At 42.0% G+C, this 20,226-nt stretch overlaps 1 pseudogene; it reads right to left on the bottom strand.

The window, feature by feature from the left end:
- Positions 1–8,461: 8,461 nt before the first annotated feature.
- Positions 8,462–19,013, bottom strand: LOC142143125 (alpha-1,4-N-acetylglucosaminyltransferase-like; annotated as a pseudogene).
- Positions 19,014–20,226: the final 1,213 nt, after the last annotated feature.

Below are 20,226 nucleotides of genomic sequence, written 5' to 3'. Positions count from 1 at the left end.
CATTTCAGACTTCACAGACTTTCGCCCAGTGACTTTGTCTCATCTCCCAGGTTTGTTCTCATTCTCATTCTCCTGTTTTCACCCTAGTCCATATCGTGCTGTATTTATTGTTCTCGGCTTCCTTTGTAGGCCTTATTTTTATTTTTATTCCACTTGTATTTCTTTATCTATTTCTTTATTTATTATATTTTTATATTTATTTTCTCCATTCTTTATTTTTATTTTTCGCTCTCTGTTTTTATTGCATTTACTGTATTTATTTATCTCTATATGCATTTCTTATTTACTTATTTACTGTATTTAATTATTTCTATTTGCTTCTCTTATTTACTGTATTTAATTATAATTTAATTATTTCTATTTGCATTTCTTAATCTATTCCAACAGCATTTTATTTCTCCCTTGGTACTCCTCTGCTCTCCGTCTATTGGCCTTTCTTGTCTCTTTGTTCCCCGTTCACGCCTCTAAGTCTCATTTAACACGGCTTGCCTTGCCTAGCCTCTTTGCCACACCTCTCCCCATCGTCATTGTCATTGTTGGCTATTACTTTATTTAACTCACTTATCTCATTTCCTCTTGTCTACCTTCTGACTCCCCCTGTCCATTGTCATTGTTGGCTATTACTTTATTTAACTCACTTATCTCAATTCCTCTTGTCTACCTTCTGACACCCCCTGTCCTCCTCTCCCGCCCCTCTGCTTCAGACGATTCTTCGGTCCCCTCTACTTCTTCCACTCCTCCCCCACCCCTCCCTCACCTCACCATGCCTCTCTGTTCACTTGCCATACCCATACTCTCACCTCACCCAACTTCACGCTCCTGTCCCCGCACTCCCCCGCGCACCGCTAACCTTGCCAACCTTATCTCCATCTCCCCTCTCCCCTCCCTCCCTTTCTCCTGTGCCCTCTGGAATGCTAGATCCGTCCGCAACAAACTCCCCTCTATCCATGACCTCTTCTTATCTTACTCTATTAACCTTGCCATTACCGAAACCTGGCTCACCGATTCCGACACTGCCTCCCCTGCCACTCTCTCCTATGGCGGCCTCACCCACTCCGCCAGACCTGGAGACCGCCCAGGCGGTGAAGTGGGCATTCTCCTATCCTCCACCTGTACTTTCAGACTCATTCCTCCTGAACCCTCCCTCTCCTTCTCCTCTTTTGAAGTCCACTCTATCCGTCTCTTCTACCCCATCCATCTCCGCGTCTCTGTCATATACCGTCCCCCTGGGCCCTCCTTCCTTTTCCTTGACAACTTTGCTGCCTGGCTCCCACACCACCTCTCCTCTGACATCCCCTCCATTATCCTTGGCGACTTCAATATCCCTATTGACAACCCCACCGACCCTGCTTACGTCAAACTCCTTGCCCTTTCTTCCTCCCTTGGCCTCTCCCAATGGACCTCCTCTTCTACCCACTGCCTTGGTCACTCCCTTGACCTTGTCTTCTCCCACCGATGCAGTCTGTCCGACTTCTCTATCTCCCCCTTTCCACTCTCGGACCACCATCTCCTCTCATTCTCTCACTCCTCTACTCCTGCACCCCTCCCCCCACCCACTACCCATCTACCCGGTCCAGGCGCGATCTCGACATCCTTGATCCTGCTATTCTATCCTCTTCTCTCGAAAATCTCCTCTCTCCCCTTTCCACCCTGCCCTGCCCTAATCAGGCGGCCTCCCTCTATAACCAAACCCTCTCCTCCGCCCTTGATGCGGTTGCCCCTGCCCAGCCCATCCACCTTCGCTGCTCCAATCCCCAACCCTGGCACTCCAAACTTACCCGTTTCCTCCAAAAATGTTCTCGTACTGCCGAACGCCACTGGAGAAAATCTCGCTCCCTGGCTGATTTCCTCCACTTCAAGTTTATCCTCTCCTCCTACAGCTCTGCCCTCTCGCTCGCTAAGCAATCCTTCTTTAAATCCCTCATCTCCTCCCAGTCCTCCAACCCCCGCCGCCTCTTCGCTACCTTGAACACTCTCCTGTCTCCCCCTCTCCCCCCTCCCTTCCTCCTTAACTGCCACTGACTTCACCTCCTTTTTCTCCTCTAAAATCGTGGCCATCAGACTTCAAATCTCCTCTTCCACCCACTCTTCCGCCACCCCCCCTCTCGCCCTTCCTCCCCCCTCCACTCCCCCCCCTCTCCCTCCAGCCACCAACTCCTTCTCTCCTTCCGCCCCACCTCGGGTGAGGAAGTCCACTCTCTCATTTCTTCTTCCCCCCCCTTCTACCTGCCCCCAGGACCCCATCCCTTCTCACCTTCTTCGCTCCCTTTCCACCTCCACATGCTCCCAACTCGCTCACCTCTTTAATCTGTCCCTCTCCACCGGCATCTTCCCCTCCGCCTTTAAACATGCTCTCGTCTCACCCATTCTCAAGAAACCCAACCTTGACCCCACCTCACTCTCTAATTACCGCCCCATTTCCCTTCTCCCATTTGCCTCCAAAATACTCGAGAGACTTGTCTGCAACCGTCTCTCCACCTACCTCTCTGAACACTCCCTCCTTGACCCTCTCCAATCAGGCTTCCGCCCCCTCCATTCCACTGAAACTGCCCTGGCTCAAGTTACGAGCGATCTCCTCTCGGCTAAAGCCATGGGCCACTACTCCCTCCTGATTCTCCTCGACCTCTCAGCGGCCTTTGACACCGTTGACCACCCCCTCCTGCTTCACACCCTTCAGTCCATTGGCCTCTCCGGTACCGTCCTCTCCTGGTTCACCTCTTACGTTGCCGACCGTTCCTTCTCTGTGTCCACCTCTGATTCTCTCTCCCCCTCTTCCTCCCTTCCAGTCGGGGTCCCTCAGGGCTCTGTCCTTGGACCCCTACTATTCTCACTATACACCTCTTCTCTGGGTGCACTCATCAGCTCCTTCGGCCTCAAGTACCACCTTTATGCTGATGACACAACTCTACCTTTCCTCTCCTGATCTCTCTCCCTCCCTTCTCTCCAGGGCATCCGCATGCCTCTCTGCCATCTCCTCCTGGATGTCCTCTAGATTTCTTAAACTCAATCTTGCTAAAACTGAACTCATTGTCTTTCCTCCCTCTCGTACCTCCTTCCCCTCTGACCTCTCCATCACTGTTGACAACTCATCTATGTCCCCTGTTCCCCAACTCCGCTGCCTAGGTGTCATCCTCGACTCCTCTCTCTCCTTTGCCCCTCACATTCACTCTCTCACCAAATCCTGCCGTTTCCAGCTTCGCAACATTGCCCGCATTCGGCCCTTCCTCTCCCAGGATGCCACCAAATCTCTCGTCCACTCTCTGATTATCTCCCGCTTGGACTACTGCAACCTTCTCCTTATCGGCCTCCCCCTCTCTCATCTCGCTCCCCTTAGATCTGTACTTAACGCCGCTGCTAGGCTTATTTTCCTCTCTTGCCATTCCACCTCTGTATCCCCACTCTACCAAGCCCTTCACTGGCTCCCCTTCCCCTACAGAATCCTTTTCAAGCTCCTCACTCTCACTTACAAGGCCCTCGCCAACTCCACTGCTCCCTACATCTCCAACCTTATCTCTATTCACACTCCCTTCCGCTCACTGCGATCGTCCAACGATCATCGCCTCTCTTCCCCTCTGATTACCTCCTCTCACGCACGTATCCAAGACTTCTCCCACGGCGCTCCCCTCCATTGGAACAAGCTCCCCCGCTCCATCAGAACTTCCCCTAATCTGTCCTCTTTCAAATGAACATTAAAAACCCACCTTTTCCTTAAAGCCTTCCAGTCTCATGCCTAAACTCCCACCGGTCGGCTACCTCTCTTTCTCATCCCTTCTTCCCTTCTCCCCCTTCCTCGACTCCGTCTCCGTTTCTCCCGTCTCTCTGTCTCACCCATGTGTCTGTCTGTCTCTACCTCCCTTTAGATTGTACGCTCCTTTGAGCAGGGCTCTCCTACCTTCTGTTTCCATTACTTTTAACTGCACTCTCCAGCTACTCAGCTCACCTCCTCTCAGTCCCTCTGCTCTCTGTCTCCTCTCGCTTCTCTACGCTCCCCTCAGTGACTCTCAACCTGTCATCCGTGCCCACCCTCTTGGGCCATAGTTACCTGCCTATACTCACTTTTCCCCTCCCTCCCTCTCTTTCATGCTGTGCCTCAGCCCCCGGAGTTATAGTGCTTACTGTTACTTGTACTGTGCTGTTTCACCTTGTACTGTGCCATTGTTTGTCCTTGTACGGCGCTACGGATACTTTGTGGTGCCCTATAAATAAAAATTAATAATAATTATAATAATAATAAAAGCAATATCGAGAAATTGCCTCCTTATCATCCATGGGATTGTCCTATTGACCGTATTCCTGGTAAAGTCACTCCCAAAGGATGGGTTTTTCCTCTGTTTCTGTCCGAGACTAAAGCCATGTCTGAGTATATATCCGAGAACCTTCAGTGAGGCTTCATAAAGAAATCTTCTTCTTCGCAGGAGCAGGGTTCTTCTTCTTAAAAAAGAAGGATGGTTCCTTGAGACAGTGTATTGATTATCGTCGTTTGAATGCACTTACAGTCAAAAACCGTTATCCTCTCTCCCTGATTCCAGAATTATTTGATCGCATTCGTGGTGTCCAAATATTTTCCAAGCTGGATATCAGAGGAGCCTATAACCTCATACTCATTTGCAAAGGCGATGAATGAAAAACCGCCGTTAATACTCGGGATGGTCACTACGAGTACTTAATGATGCCCTTTGGGCTCTGTAATGCCCCTGCGGTATTTCAAGAATTTGTAAATTAAATTTTTCGAGACCTGCAATACCACTCTGTGGTAGTTTATTTTGATGATATTCTCATCTTTTCTCCTGATCTTTTCACCCATTGCAAGCAAGTCAAGGAGGAATTTTCTCGGCTACGGTCCAATCACCTTTACTGCAAGCTTGAAAAATGTCTGAAATCTCTCAGGTGCCCTTTGTGGGGTCTCTTGTCTCTGGGTCAGGGCTTCAAATGGATCCACTGCAGGTGGAATCTATTCTTAATTGGCCTTAACCCAGTGGCCTCAAAGCCACAGTACATTTTATTGGGTTTACTAATTATCGCCAATATATTAAAGGATTCTCTACATTAATTGCTCCTATCACCTCTTGTAAAGTCTGGCCTTTGGATGCAATGACTGCCTTTAAAACTCTTAAAGAAGCATTTTTTGCTGCTCTAGTTCTCAAAAAGCATGACCAGGGCATACCTTTTATCCTCGAGGTTGATGCCTCCTCTGTTGGCATTAGGGCAGTCCTTTCATAACGATCTCTCTCTGGATCTCTTGAACCCTGTGGGTTCCATTCCAAAAAAATTTCCTCACGTAAGAAAAATTACAACATTGGGGACAAGGAAAACCTGGCTATCAAGATGGCATTGGAGGAATGGTGATATCTCCTAGAGGGTGTTCAACACTCAGTTACAGTCAAGACCGATCACAAGAATCTGACTTATCTACAGGAAGCCCAGTGCCTTAACCCTTGCCAAGTCCACTGGTCCCTATTCTTCTCACGCTTTGATCTAATCTTGACCTACTGCCGGGTACAAAGAATTCAAGCGATGATGCCTTGTCCATATCTTTTGATTGTTCTGATACTACTTCCTCCCATGCTCCCCAGACCATTCTAAATCCAGTCAAGGTAGTGGCCTTAACATTTTCATCAGTGGATACTCCTCCTGTTGAGCACTCTTTTGTAAGTCCTCACCTCCGCTCCAAAGTCTTGAAGTGAGCCCACAACTCTAAATTTGCTGGCTACGCAGGGTTCAAGAAAACTATTGCCCTTCTGTCAAGACATTATTGGTGGCCTTCTCTTTGTTCCGACGTCTGCAAGTATATACAAGCCTGCCATACCTGCGATCGGCATAAGGTCCCCAGGCAACCACCCTCTAGTCTTTTGCAAACTCTCCATGGTCCAGCATTTCCATTGATTTTATAACAGAACTGCCTCAGAGTCATGGTTACAACACCATTTTGATGGTAGTGAACAGTTCTCTAAGATGGCCCATTTTATTCTGTGTAAAGGACTACCTTTCTCATCTGAACTTGCACATTTATTCATAAACAACATATTCCATCTCCACGGTTGCCCCCAAGATACAATCTTAGACCGTGGGGTACAGTTTATTTCAAGATTCTGGAGGTCCTTTTGCAGAAGTCCTGGGGATTGATTTTAAATTTTCCTCCAGTTCCCATCCACAGACAATGGTCAAACCATACGGGTAAACCAAGACCTAGAAGCCTTTCTACGATATTATTCATCTGAACACCAATTGTCCTGTAGTGATCTCCTTTGCTGGGCTGAGTTTGCTCATAATAATCATGTACATACCTCTACCGGATTCTCTCCTTTCTTCACAGTATTTGGCAGGCATCCTGTTCTTCCCAGTCTGACCGAGGTTCCTGTTACTTTGGTTCCCACAGTTGATACCCTAATTCATGATTTCTCCCAGATCTGAAGTCTGACTTAAATGAGACTTTCAGAGACGTCTCGATGCTACAAACGGTTTGCTGATCTTCATCGCAATAATCTGCCAGTACTTCAAATGGGGGATCGCGGATGGCTATCTACTCATAATCTTAAGCTTCGCGTCCCTTCTATGAAGTTGGCTCCTCGATTCATTGATCCATATTTCATCTCACAAGTTATTAATCTGGTCTCTTATAATTTACGCTTACCTCCTTCTCTTAAGATCTACAACATTTTTCATATTTTGCTACTCAAACCCTTGGTCATTAATGACTTCTTTAAAGAACTTACCCCTCCTCCGCCTGTCAAGACGTCAACTAATGATGAATATGAGGTAGAAAATATTCCTGGATTACGTCTTCTTCAGGGTAAGACTCTATTTCTGGTTCTTTGGAAGAGCTACGGGCCGGAGGAGAGATCAAGGGTTGATAAAGAGAATCTACATGTCCCTCGTTTATTTTCTGAATTCATGAAGAGATCTGTTTCCAGCCCAACTCAAAATAGGAGACGAGGGGAAGTAATGTCAGGCACCATCCCCGCATCACGACCATAGATCAGGGACAGCTGCCTTTAAGTGGGAGACAAGTCAGCCATATTTTTACTCTCAAGTGAAGCCAGCAGCACAGACTCCTATTTGACATGTGCAGCATTATGAAATCCCCTATCATTAAAATGGGGCATATCATACCAAATTATAAAAAAAACTAAACATTTCTCAAAAATCTCACCTCTCCCAAAGGCACTCCATTGAAACAATAGCTTTCTAAGGGAAAAAAAATGTCCTGTACATTGAGTTATGCTTTCTCCACAAAAATGAGAAAATTTGGACATTTTGAAAAACAGGAAGGCAAAAAATGCAAGAGTTTCAACTTTAGACGTTTTCAAATTTGTTATTTTGTCTCCATTGGCTAGTCAAATTTCAGTTTAATATCTGTAATACTCCATGCACAAAATTAACATGGTGAAATGTGATATATTAGAGACAACCTTAATAATGTACCCTTATATGATATAATGTATATTATCGATAGATCATTTATTTAAGCCAATTTCATTTTCTGTTCAATTGCATTTTAATGATTATATTCTTTGGTAGTGTGTATACAATTTTGGAAGAAAAATTGGAATGGTGTATTGTTGTTTCTTGACAAACTCAGAAAAATGTTAACCTGCAATGCAAATGCTGCATTTTTTACATTATTACGGACATATTTTTGTCTGATTCCATTTCTTATTATAGTAATACACATGGTTAGTGGATCAAGATGGCACTTATTTTTTGGGGAGAAAAGGAGATTAGTTGATAATTTATTGTAGAATGTGGGTTGTCTGCAGAAAAGTGTCTGGTTTTGTGCCCAAGTGCAAAAATGAGATTTAATTTAGCAGTACAATATAACATAACACATTTCAAGGGATTTACATTTAGTGAGATGTTCATACTTTAGTTGATGCATTTTGGACATGAAAATGTTTTTGATTTTTACATGTTCTTTAAGGTGGTGGTAATGGAACGTCATCCACTAATTTTAATAGGTCCTCTTTTGTGTCTTCACCAATAACATTCAAGTAGAATAAAGAACCCATTTATTACATAAAAATATGTACAGGACACCGATTGCACTGGTGTAATAGACAAATATGGACTATACAGGGGTGAAAAGAAAGTATAAATACCTACTTTTTCTCAGAAACCCGGTATTGTTAAAAAGGGCTTATTAATAAAGTTTCTATAATCACAACATGTATAGGTAATTGAACATTAATGCATAATCAATTATAATCAAGACTTACTAAACATTTTATATCAGCATAAATATAGAATAGTGGTGGTAGCACTACATCTAATTTTATTATATAAAGATATGTTATCACAGCTTATAGAAAAACACAGAAATATACCACTACTTCTAATACCAGAGAGGTGTCAATAAAAGTACCCTTAAACTAGTGATCATTGCCCAAGATTCACATTTTCCTTTGATGCCTCAGGGATATTTCTAGACATTATTGTAATTATACAGCTGTCGAACGGGATCTGTTTAAAGATGCACAGTCTGATTACTTATTATTGCTTCATATGTAGCAGGACAATGTTGTTTGTAGATATGCTCCACCAATGTGTTACTACCAGGAACCATAGTTACTTGTCCACTGTTCATATAATTAAACAGATGCAAAGCATAAGAGGCATTAAAAGTGGGCAGTTTGTCCCACACTTCGTAATACTTTCTCCAAGCTGGGTATAGAATAGGATAAAACCGTTGAGGATTTAAGAAAGTGATGTTTCCACATGTGATATCTTCTACACTCTTAAAGTCAGGTAAGACACAGAACTGTTTTAGAATACGAGTAAAGAGATGTGGTCCTTGTTGTCCCCATATTTTGCCATCATAATTCTGAACAAAATCTATCATACTTTTCCAGGTGAAATAATAATGGGGTGGGAAACCAAAGACACCATTGCTAGAAAACTGAGAGAGCGCTGCAGCCAGAAAGGTTTTATGAGGATTGGTCCGAATTGAGATGGTGTCAGTGTCCATATAAATGCCACCAAGTTTCCACATCAGAGCCAATCTACAGCCATCAGCACTGACATGAGGCCAGTGGATTTCCTCTTTTGGATTTATCTGCAAGTAAAATGAAAATCCAGATGAATGTTATTATTTAATGAATATAGGTAAATATTAAACAGATAGCAGATACCCTGCTGTTGTTATATAAACAGATGAAAATAAAAATGATTCTACCAATCGAGACCACATATAATTTAGCATTTTAAGATGCTTTTTACTTGCATTGCACTACTGTGCGGATTTGTAATGATTCTTGTTCCATTTCCGTGCATTTACTATGTGAAATATAATTTATAAGAAAAAAAAACGTTATCTCGCTAAACACTTAGCAAAAATATATCAGATATGTATTTTTATTTGTATTTAAACAATCCATAAAAATACATTTCAAAAACCTGAGGGTATGTTGCCTAAAACAAGCACTGCACTACACATTAAAACAAGCATTAGCAGCAGAACTAAAACTATCACTGGAACTGTTACCCCTAGCATTGCCAACACAACCTAAATATATAATAACAATAAAATAAATTTGCACACCTCTCACCCTCAATTTCCTTGTCACATATCCCCCACTCTTCTTTTGTCATGTATGCTTCCCTACTTTCCTAGTGTCACTTATACCTCTAATATCCCTTGTCTCTTCAGATACCAAGAATTTCACCTGCACATTATTTCAGTCTGAGGCAAGAATGAAAGGTGAAAGAAAAGGTTTCTCATTGGAGAAGATGGGCGGGGGGGGGGGGGGTGCTGCTATGGGTCCCCATGCCACCCTATTGCTCTGATTCAGAGGTTTTCACCCCTTCTGCCCCTGTTATAATGCCTCAATGACTGAGGTCCCCCAGAGCTGTGGGAACCTGGAGCAGTTGTTCTACTGTACCAATGATAATTTGGCCCTCATTGCACTAATGATCTCTATAAATTTTCACAGGTCCTAAAGAACGAAACTTTTTGGCCCTGATTCATTAAGGCACACAAAGCAAACGTATTGTGTGTTTTCTTCTTTTAAAGTGCACATAAATTGGGCATACGCATGACCATATTCAACAAGGAGCTGATGTAAAGATACATCTGTTGATGAATACAGGTCTAGGTACCCTCTCCTGTAACAAGCAATACACTGCAGGATGCATCCAATAGCTATGTGAATTATAAATTTGAAAAAGAACGCACAGAAAAAAATAGAATTAATGTCATCTGTTAATAATAAAGGCATTCATGATAAAACAATAAAAAAGTGTTTTTTCCCGTTTTTTAGGATGTTCTTAATGTATGCTGAACATAAAATTCATTTTTACAGTTGCAACTGTTTGCTCCAACTTGGCAAAATAGAAAACTCATAAACAGGATGACATTAACAATGATCCTCTATGGAGGATCAACCACGCAGAATGAAATATTCACATACACGAGGTCTATTTATAAGCTAGGGGGGTTTCCCATGACACCGTGGTTTTTTTTATTTTGTCAAGCCAGATCCTGTGGATTATTTGGGCATCAAGAAAGAAGAAAAGAAGATTTTCTTCAAATATCTGTGAAATATTTTTTGGAGTTTTATTTTTAATGGACAACTACAGGACCTTGGATGAGTTTTTTTTTTTACAACTTCAGGAACTTGGATTGATTTGGCTTTTTTTTAATGGACTCAGGATCTATTGCAGATGAAGAGAGCAGATGGTAAGTATATTTGGGGATTTATTATTTTTAATAAAAATATGTGGTTTAAACGAGAAGTGTCATTTATTTACATTTTAGCTTAGGGTATTTTTTCGTTTTTATTAAACTAATGTGGTTTCAAAGAGGGCTGTGTTTATTTAAATTTTACTTTGTGGGATTACATGGCTACAACCACCAGAATTGTAGTCATACACTTGGATGATGGTAAATCTACAATAAAATCCATAGAGATTGAACCCCATGGACGAGAAGGAACTGGCAAAGGCTGTAAAAGTCCAAGTGGAGCAGTGCGGGGAGTCTTAAACCGGGCACAAGTACTGCACGATGATACAAATCTTTTAACATCCTCCTTGTATTTCGGCCACCAGAAGTAACGAGATAATAATTCATGAGTCTTGAAAACACCTTTATGTCCTGTCAGTCTAGAGTCTTGGACAAATTGCAGTACTCTTAATCGTGCTGCTGCTGGTACATACAAGCGATGTCCATACTTCCAAATGTTATTTCGATAGGTTAAGTGTAAATCTGTAGGGGGTTCTAAAAGTATCGGATCAGTTCTATAACCCTCCTTGATGTCAGACAACAGCTCACCAGTGCCAATAGCTCCCAAGAAATTTGACTTAGAGAGAATTGTCTTTTCCGGATCAAGCTGTGGTGAGTCTTCCATATATGCTCTACATAGAGCATCAGCTTTCCCATTTCGGGATCCAGGTCTATAAGAGATAACAAAATCAAAACGATTTAGGAATAAACTCCATCTGGCTTGTCGCAGAGAAAGTCTTTTTGCAGACCGGACAAACTCTAGGTTCCGGTGGTCAGTAAGTACGGTAATTTGATGTGCAGCACCTTCAAGCAAATGTCTCCATTCAGTAAATGCAGCCACAATGGCTAAAAGTTCTTTATTTCCCACATCATAATTTCTTTCTGAAGCAGTCATTTGATGGGAGAAAAAATCACATGGATGTAATAGCATCTTCTCTCCTATACTCTGTGATAATATTGCCCCTACAGCTGAATCTGAAGCATCTGCCTCAAGGATAAAAGGAAGTTCTGGGTTGGGATATATTAATATGGAATCTGTTGTAAACCTTGTCTTAAGTAGAGAAAAAGCCCCTTCAGCTTCTGGAGACCAATGGAAAGGTGATCCCTTCCTGGTTAATTTGAGTAATTTGCGTCACAATCTTGGAAAAGTTTTTAATGAAATGTCTATAGAAGTTGGCAAACCCTATGAACCTTTGTACCTCCTTTACATTTCTTGGAGCTGGCCAATCTACTATAGCCTGGACTATGCTAGGGTCCATTCTCAAACCTTGAGGTGAGATGATATAGCCCAAGAACTGAATCTGTGTTTGGTGGAATTCACACTTCTCCAACTTAATGTACAAACGGTGTCTGCGAAGACATTCCAGTACAGTACGAACTTGTTGTTGGTGCTCCTCTTGGGAATTTGAGAAAATTAGAATGTCATCGAGATAAATGACAACAAATTGGTCAATTAAATCTTTAAAAACATCAATCATGAAATGTTGGAATGTAGTAGGAGCATTGCACAGTCCAAAGGGCATCACTAGATGTTCAAAATGTCCATATTTACATCGGAAAGCAGTCTTCCATTCATCGCCAGATCGTATGCGAACTAAATTATATGCTCCACGCAGATCTAATTTGGTAAAAATTCTTGCTGAGCGAAGCCTCTCCAGTAATTCTGAAATAAGTGGGAGTGGATAGCTGTTCTTGATTGTCACTTTATTCAACGCTCTATAGTCAATACATGGTTGCAATGAACCATCCTTCTTTTTCACAAAGAAAATAGGTTCACCGGCTGGAGACGTAGAAGGATGAATAAAACTTTTTTCCAAACTTTCATCCACATAATTCTTGAGAACCTTTAACTCTGGCTCTGCTAATGGATAAATACGTCCCAAGGGTATAGCAGCCTCAGGTAACAAATCCACAGGACAATCATAGGGTCTGTGAGGTGGTAATTTGTCAGCATTCCTCTTACTACAGACATCAGAAAAGTCCTTATATTGTGGAGGTAGCTGGTCCAAAACATGAGGAGAGGAATTATATAACTTGCTCACCTCTTCAACAGAGGATTCAGGTTTAGTCTCTGGAGCATATGTTTCTTGTGAAAAATAAATAGTCTTTGATTCCCAGTTAATGGATGGATTATTTGCAGCCAACCAAGGAATTCCCAGAATAATAGGAAACTGGGGAGAAGAGATCAGTAAGAATGTCAGAGTCTCATGATGGTTTGGCTCAATTACGAGTTCCAGGGGTGCGGTTTCATGAGTAACTGGACCAGAGTTCAAAGGAGAACCATCCACAATTTCCATTAACACTGGTATCTGTTTCTCTCTAAATTCAATCTTATTTCTCTTAGCAAACATAATGTCCATAAAATTGCCGTTCGCACCAGAGTCCACCATTGCTGTACTGGAAATGCAGTGTGCACCGATCTGGAATCTAATTGGAATTGAGAAATGTGAGTTATTATTTCCCTTATTTTTTTCAGTTGATGCTAAAGAGGAGAGACAAGGAATAATTACATTCACATGCTGAGGAATGTCGGAAATCACAGACTCCTGGTCTGAAAAGTCTGCATCTGCTAAGCTAGCCACTGTCTTCTGATGTTTTCTAGGACAATTTGAGACATAATGTCCTGGTTTGCCACAATAAAGGCACAAGTTCTCTTGACGTGGTTGCTCCCTTCTCTCATTGGAACTACGTTTGTGAAGTGTGTCTACTTGCATGGGTTCAGACTCAAATTCTTTAGTGGATTTTACCTCAGAATTCCCATAATAGTTTGAAGTTGTGGGTTTTCGATAACTGGGGTATGTCCAGGTTAAGGCCTTCCTTTCTTGTTGTCTCTCAATCAGATGAGCATCAATTCGAATGCAATGGATAATGAAAGGCTCAAGTTCAGTTGGTGCTTCTGCTCGGGCTAATTCATCTTTAATGGTCTCAGAAAGTCCCCTACGGTAGAAAGAACAGCTGTGCCTCAGAATTCCAAATAGTATCAAGGACCCATCTTCGAAAGTCTGCAGTATATTCCACAACTGAGCGTCTCCCCTGACATAATTTCAATAATGTTTTTTCAGCAGTATCTTTCCGATTTGGATCATCAAAGGTTTGTTTCATTACTTTGAGGAAGTCATCAAATTTCTCTAATATTGGACTAGAAGTTTCAATATAAGGAGAAGCCCATGCAAGGGCAGTGTCCTTAAGTAGCAAAAGCATACACCGCACCTTTGACTTTTCAGACTGGAAATGGGACTCATACAGTTGGAAATGCAGCTGGTATTGATTGATAAATCCGCGGAACTTTTGAGGGTCCCCTCCAAACCGGGCTGTTGGGAGAGGGAGAGAAGCAGGGGATGGTGAAGTTACAGGCACTTGTGGTGACCCCTTCTCCAACTCTGAGATATGTTCCTCATGTTGAGATAGTCTAATTATAAATTCCTGGAAACCACTATGTGTGTCACGGGTCTTTTGTGAGATAACTTGAAACTCTTGCTTAACCTGTGCCTCGAGAGTCACAAAACTGTCCTTCAGGAATTTCAGCTCCGCCTGGCAATCAATTAGCATGGTGGTTAAACTTGCCACGCGCCGCTTAATTGGTATATCTTCGGCAGGATCCATTTCAAGGCTTGAGCATCCTGTAATGATAGTGATGGTATTACCTGAAGCCCAATATCCGAGTAGATATGCAGAGAGTAATCAGACATTACCCGGGTCGGTACACAAGCAGGTAGTCAGACGTTTGCCGGGTCGGTACACAAGCGGGTAGTCACACGTTAGCTGGGTCGGTACACAAGCAGGTAGTCACAGGTGCAAGGTAGAGTAGTAGGTAGCAGGAGCTGAGCAAGCAGAATACTCAAGCATATGTCTGAACCAGGAAGTGCCATTTATAGGCCCAAACAGGAAACAGGATCCAAGATGGTTTCTCTTTGATTCCAAACTGGCCATCTTGGATAAGGGCAAATCTAAGGGCAAGTTTGCAAATACAGTGACCTCTAGTGGTCGGAGGTGCATATGTCAAAGTAATTCCTTACATATACATTTTTTTTTCACTTTTTATTGCCCCAAACCCACCGGCCAGGGGTGTGGGAAAAGCCCTAGTGCTCTCAGAACGGGGCTCGGTGTCCCTAGAGGGGGAGGGGGGTGAACATTTTTTTCGTGGACCCCCCTCGCTAGGGAATCCAGCCCTGTGCTGAACGGCCTGGGTCTTGTTTGCTGCAGCTGCACCTGCTATAGTGCCACCAACCCCAGCTGGCTTGCCTAGTGCTGGATTTTATGAAATCAATGGGACCCCATGCTCCCCCCAATTTTGTGATTACTAGTGCTAGGCTGGCAGCACAAGGGTTAAATTCATTAGGAGGTGGGGGCCACACACATTTTTTTAAAAAATATTATTTTTAACACTGTATGAGCCTCGGGTTGGGCGGCTGTAATGCCTCCGGACCAACATTCTACTGCAGGCACTGGCAGGAACTTATATTCCTGCAGCGTCCTGTGTAGTAGGGCTGAACACTCGAATTCAGCAGGGCACAGATCTCGAAATCCGTGCGTTGATGAATTCGGGCAAACGGAAAGTCTATATGCATGCTCATAATACTGAGTGTGGGCTGTATTCAAAATGCATGCCTTGATGAATCAGGCCCTTAGAGTGTTTAATTACAGAAGACTACATTGTGTATTTTAATGTAATGTCTCGGCATTGTGATCTCTCCTGCTTAAACAAACTCTATCCCTAATTGTATCAAGAGCAAATCATCTGCTATCATCTGCTATCTGTGAAAAGGTAAACATAGAAAAGGACCAATCAGGCAGGTCATGAAACTCCTGAGCAGATAATTTCTGTTTTTAAAATACAGCTCCCCACAATAACAAATTGGCATTTACTATTTAGTGATAGCTGAAGTCACTTTGGTGTGGAGGAATAGGTCTCCATCAGGTGACAGGGAAGGGACAATCAGTCCCTGGCGTTCTGCCTTTGCTCTGATCTACCCCAGGTCTTGGGGAGCTGTGTGTCTGCAATTATCGGAGTGACAGTAACCCAGGACCTCTGCCTTGCTGATAGCCTTTAAGGAGATAGGGTCTGCATTCCAGGAGAAGTTTGGATAGACAGCACTCCCTGAGAGTAGCTAGGATACTGGTAAGGTGTTTTAATTATTGCCTGTATTTATTCTCTGCCAGACTGTAGTGCTATTTGTTGCAGGTTATTATTTAAATATTATTATTGCCATTTGGTGCTACAATTTTGCTAAATAAACCTATTCATTTCATTTTGGATATTTGTCTGGGTGATTTTTGAACCTTGGATAGGTTCTGGGTAGGCCAGCTGTGCGAAAAATTAAGCCCTGTATTATCACGCTGGTTAATACAGAATGACAGAGAGGTAAGAAGGCCTTGCTTACAAGCTTGCAATTGGATAAAAAAAAATCATAAAAGTCCTGCTGTTAAATGGCTATGTCATGAATTGATGAGAGTTCCTTTAGCTGGTAGTCAATCACAAATGGTGAGTGGCTGAGTTGCTAATGAACTTTGGGTCATCCCAGATCACAATAATTCAGGGTGTTTGTAGTAAGCAATTGCATTTGATTTTATGGGGAGATGGCTTATCCCATTGGATTTTAAAGAACAAATTAGATTAAATAATACAGAAGAATTTTTCTTTAGATTATAATGAAGAACAATAAAATACTTAATTTTATAATAAAATCATTAACAAGAATTTGAAGAGTGTTGTATTTGATCAAATGTCAAAATTGTAATTTTAATGTGTATTTGAGTTTTATTTACTTACTTATATGCTTTTGATATAAAAGGTGGCAAGCTGCCAATAGAGGGGCTAAATCAGTATTTCACTACACAGCACCACAGGGGGGGTAGTTCCTGGAAGGGGATGTATGTTTATGGTTTTTCTACAATAGCAGGAACCAGTCCAGGTTGTCTAGTGCTGATGCTGCTTACTACATGGCCAAACATCACTTCTAATTAGTGTGTTTGATCATTGCAGCCACACCCATTTCTAACAGGTGCAAAAAATCAAACATACAACCAGACAATCTCTACAGTTAAACATTATCATCATCATCACCATTTTCACCATTCATTTATAAAGCGCCACTAATTCCGCAGCGCTGTACAGAGAACTCATTCACATCAGTCCCTACCCCATTGGAGCTTACAGTCTAAATTCCCAAACACAGACACACACAGACAGAGAGACTAGGGTCAATTTTAATAGCAGCCAATTAACCTACTAGTATGTTTTTGGAGTGTGGGAGGAAACCGGAGCACCCAGAGGAAACCAACGCAAACATGGGGAGAACATACAAACTCCACACAGCTAAGGTCATGGTCGGGAATTGAACTCATGACCCCAGCGCTGTGAGGCAGAAGTGATAACCACTAAGCCACCGTGCTGCCCTCCATTAACAGTAGAATGGGTCATACTGACTGAAGAGCGTAGTGACTTTCAATGTGCTACTGTCATTGGATGCTATCTTTACAACAAGTCAAGTTTGTTAAATGTTTGCTTGCTAGAGCTGCCCTGGTCAAATGTAGTGTTAATTTGAGCTATTATAAAGTCGAAACTTCTAGGAGCAACAACTGCTCACCTGTGAAGCAATAGGCCACACAAGCTCACAAAACGAGACCATCAAGCACTGAAACATGTAGCCTATAAAAGCATGTCTCTGGAGGGACAAAACACACTTCACCATCTGGCAGTCTGGAGGACAAATCTGCATCTGGCAGACACAAGGAGAAAGCTTACTACTCAAACGCAAGCTGCCAACTGTAAAATTTGGTTACAGAGGAATAATGGCCTGGGACAGTAGCGGAACTACATTTAGTGCGACAGGTGCAGTGCTCCGTGGCCCATGCAAGGCAGATGCAGAGAGTCGGCTGCTCTGGTTTTCTCCTCCCTGCCTCCCTACACCGGGTCCCAAAGCTCGCTAGTTTCCCCTATGGCCTCAGACTTTGTTTCATTGTTTAGCCCAGTCCCCTTCATTGCAGTGATGAAAAATCTGAATTCTACAGAAAGCAATAACATTCTAGAGAATGTCGTCCTTCCAACTTTGCAGCAACAGTTTTGAGCAAAGCAAAATAAGAAGCAAATTTGCAGAACCATGTTGAACTGCAGGGGGAGCAAATGTAAAATGTACGCAAAGATTTAAAGTTAGCAAGTGGTGTGACCTACCTTGACTCTAAATTGCAATGTAAAAATAACTCACTTCAGTATCTGTATGTTACATGCAATTGCAGGTAGTATTTTCCCTATATGAAAAAAAGAAATGCATTTGCATTGTAAAATGCTTGCCTAGGAGCAAATGTTCTCATTTTGTCAATATTTAATGAGGCCCATTATATCTATTCCATACCCTCACTAATGGACCATAGCCCTATTCATAACTCCTAAGATACTTGCACACTGGCACTGAAAAAAAATATTTATTTAACCAATTAATATATTTTGGTGTTCTCTTCTATTAGCATCATTCTGAGGTGGCAATAACCAACCAGGTATTCTTGATAAATAGACTTGCAAATGAATTGTGGGGACCAGCTTGCAATGGCGTCAGGAAGAAGTCCCTGGGGTCGAGCAGTTTGTATTGTATCAGAGACAATGTATGTATATATAAATATATTCATAGTTTTATTCTGTGACAAGTAACTTAACTGTGATCTCTTTTGCACTGCAGTCCCAGTATCGCGCAATCTTTTTTTGCCACCCACAGTGTGGGCAATAGCAATTCACTGCACCGTATAGGAGAATTTTTCATGTTCTATACTTTCTGTGGGAATAAAACAAAAGTGTAATGCATTCTATTTAGGTGGTGATAGTTATAAATTGTGAAGAATGGTATGGCGTAAAGCTAATAGTGTTTTGCATTTTCACCCTTGAAGCAATATTATGTTTAAAAATGAGGAACTGAAGTGGAGTCCAAAAATTAAAAAATCCTTGGAAATTTGAGAAGAAACAACAATGCAGAAAGATATCAGTTTATATCTGGAGTTCAAGCAGTTTTTACTGAACAAAAAAGCATATAGACATTGTATATATTTTTTTCTGCTTTGAAGAAATAAACTCTAAACTACAATACAGTACCTTACCTTTTTGTACCAGGGCGAAAGTGGAGTGTCTCTAAAAACCTCTTCCATTCTCAAAGGAAAAAAATATACATTGTTAAAAGAAGACAGGGTTGGAAAATATGTCTTTGCTGGAGTTAGTATCATTTAATCCTTTCATGAAGTAGACCACTGTTCTGTCCTTGTACACACGAGCTGCTGACTCAATGGCACATAGCACTAGCGAAGGTGGTTGCATTTTGTCTGTGGTCTCCAAAAATATGATACTATCCCCTCCTCCTAAAATGTCAAATGGAATTCGAGGCCCGGAGGCATTGTTTCCTGTTGTTTCATTAGATAACACATTTGTGGCATCTTCATGAGCCAATAGTTTTGAGGTGAAACCATTAAATGTGTTTTTTTCTGATAGCAAATATGTGTAGAAAACATTATGCTGCTTGTGGATGTTTATGTAGAATAATCCAAGGGCTATCATGAGAAACACGATGACCAGTATCTTCAGGGTTTTTAACATTGTTGTAATATGATTGTCAGACTGCAAGAGAAAGTAAACAAAAATGGCAAGTAATGTCTAGGTCACAGGCGCACCCAATGTAACAAACCGAAAGGCAGTGTATAGCAAATTAGGCAACACCAAATCCTATAAAATAGATAACAAAAACAAATAATTTGCAGACAAGTGCCAATCTAGAGATATAATGATGTAAATAGCATATTCTCTGTATTTATAAAACAATGATGGAAAAAGTTGAAAGTCCTATGTTCCTTTAAACAAGAGCATAAGCCTGTTGGCAAAGTTCCAAGAGTTTCAATGTCCCTCGTAGATCAGGCAAAGAGCATAAAAAGAAAAAGAAAGGCAAATAATGGTGCAGATTGTAAATGTAGCAGGATGGTAGAGGAAAAACCCCAGCTAATCCGTGAATTCATAAAACAATTGGAGCACCAAGTGTGGTTTAGGGTTAATACTTAACCCCTGAGGGGTGCACACTCACCAGACGATATAAATAATCAAGCATATACCACAGTCATTGATCGTCATCTGTAGAATAAATCTTCAAAACTGGAATTCCACTCAATCGTTAAAGGATCCAGAGGAAAAAATATAAAGCTCCATAGTGTAAAAACGTATATAACAGCTTTATTCACAAGATCACAAGTAAAAACTACAAAGCGTCAGAAAGAACCTGGAGATAGAGAATGGATGTGCCCTTACCGTCCTTAGGATGGAAAAAAAAGCGTGTCTGAGGTAGAGGAGAACAGCGAGCAGTCCCCGGGCGATTCTCACTATCAATCTCGACCTGGAACACAAACTCTAAAGACCGGCAATGGAGCAGATCCAGTTTTGAAGATTGTAAATGTAGCAGGATGGTAGAGGAAAAACCCCAGCTAATCCGTGAATTCATAAAACAATTGGAGCACCAAGTGTGGTTTAGGGTTAATACTACAGATGA

Source organism: Mixophyes fleayi, chromosome 3 (genome assembly GCF_038048845.1).
Source record: "Mixophyes fleayi isolate aMixFle1 chromosome 3, aMixFle1.hap1, whole genome shotgun sequence".
NCBI classification, from domain to species: Eukaryota; Metazoa; Chordata; class Amphibia; order Anura; family Limnodynastidae; genus Mixophyes; species Mixophyes fleayi.
Note: the sequence above shows the minus strand (reverse complement) of the source record. Positions and strands in the feature narration are given on the sequence as shown.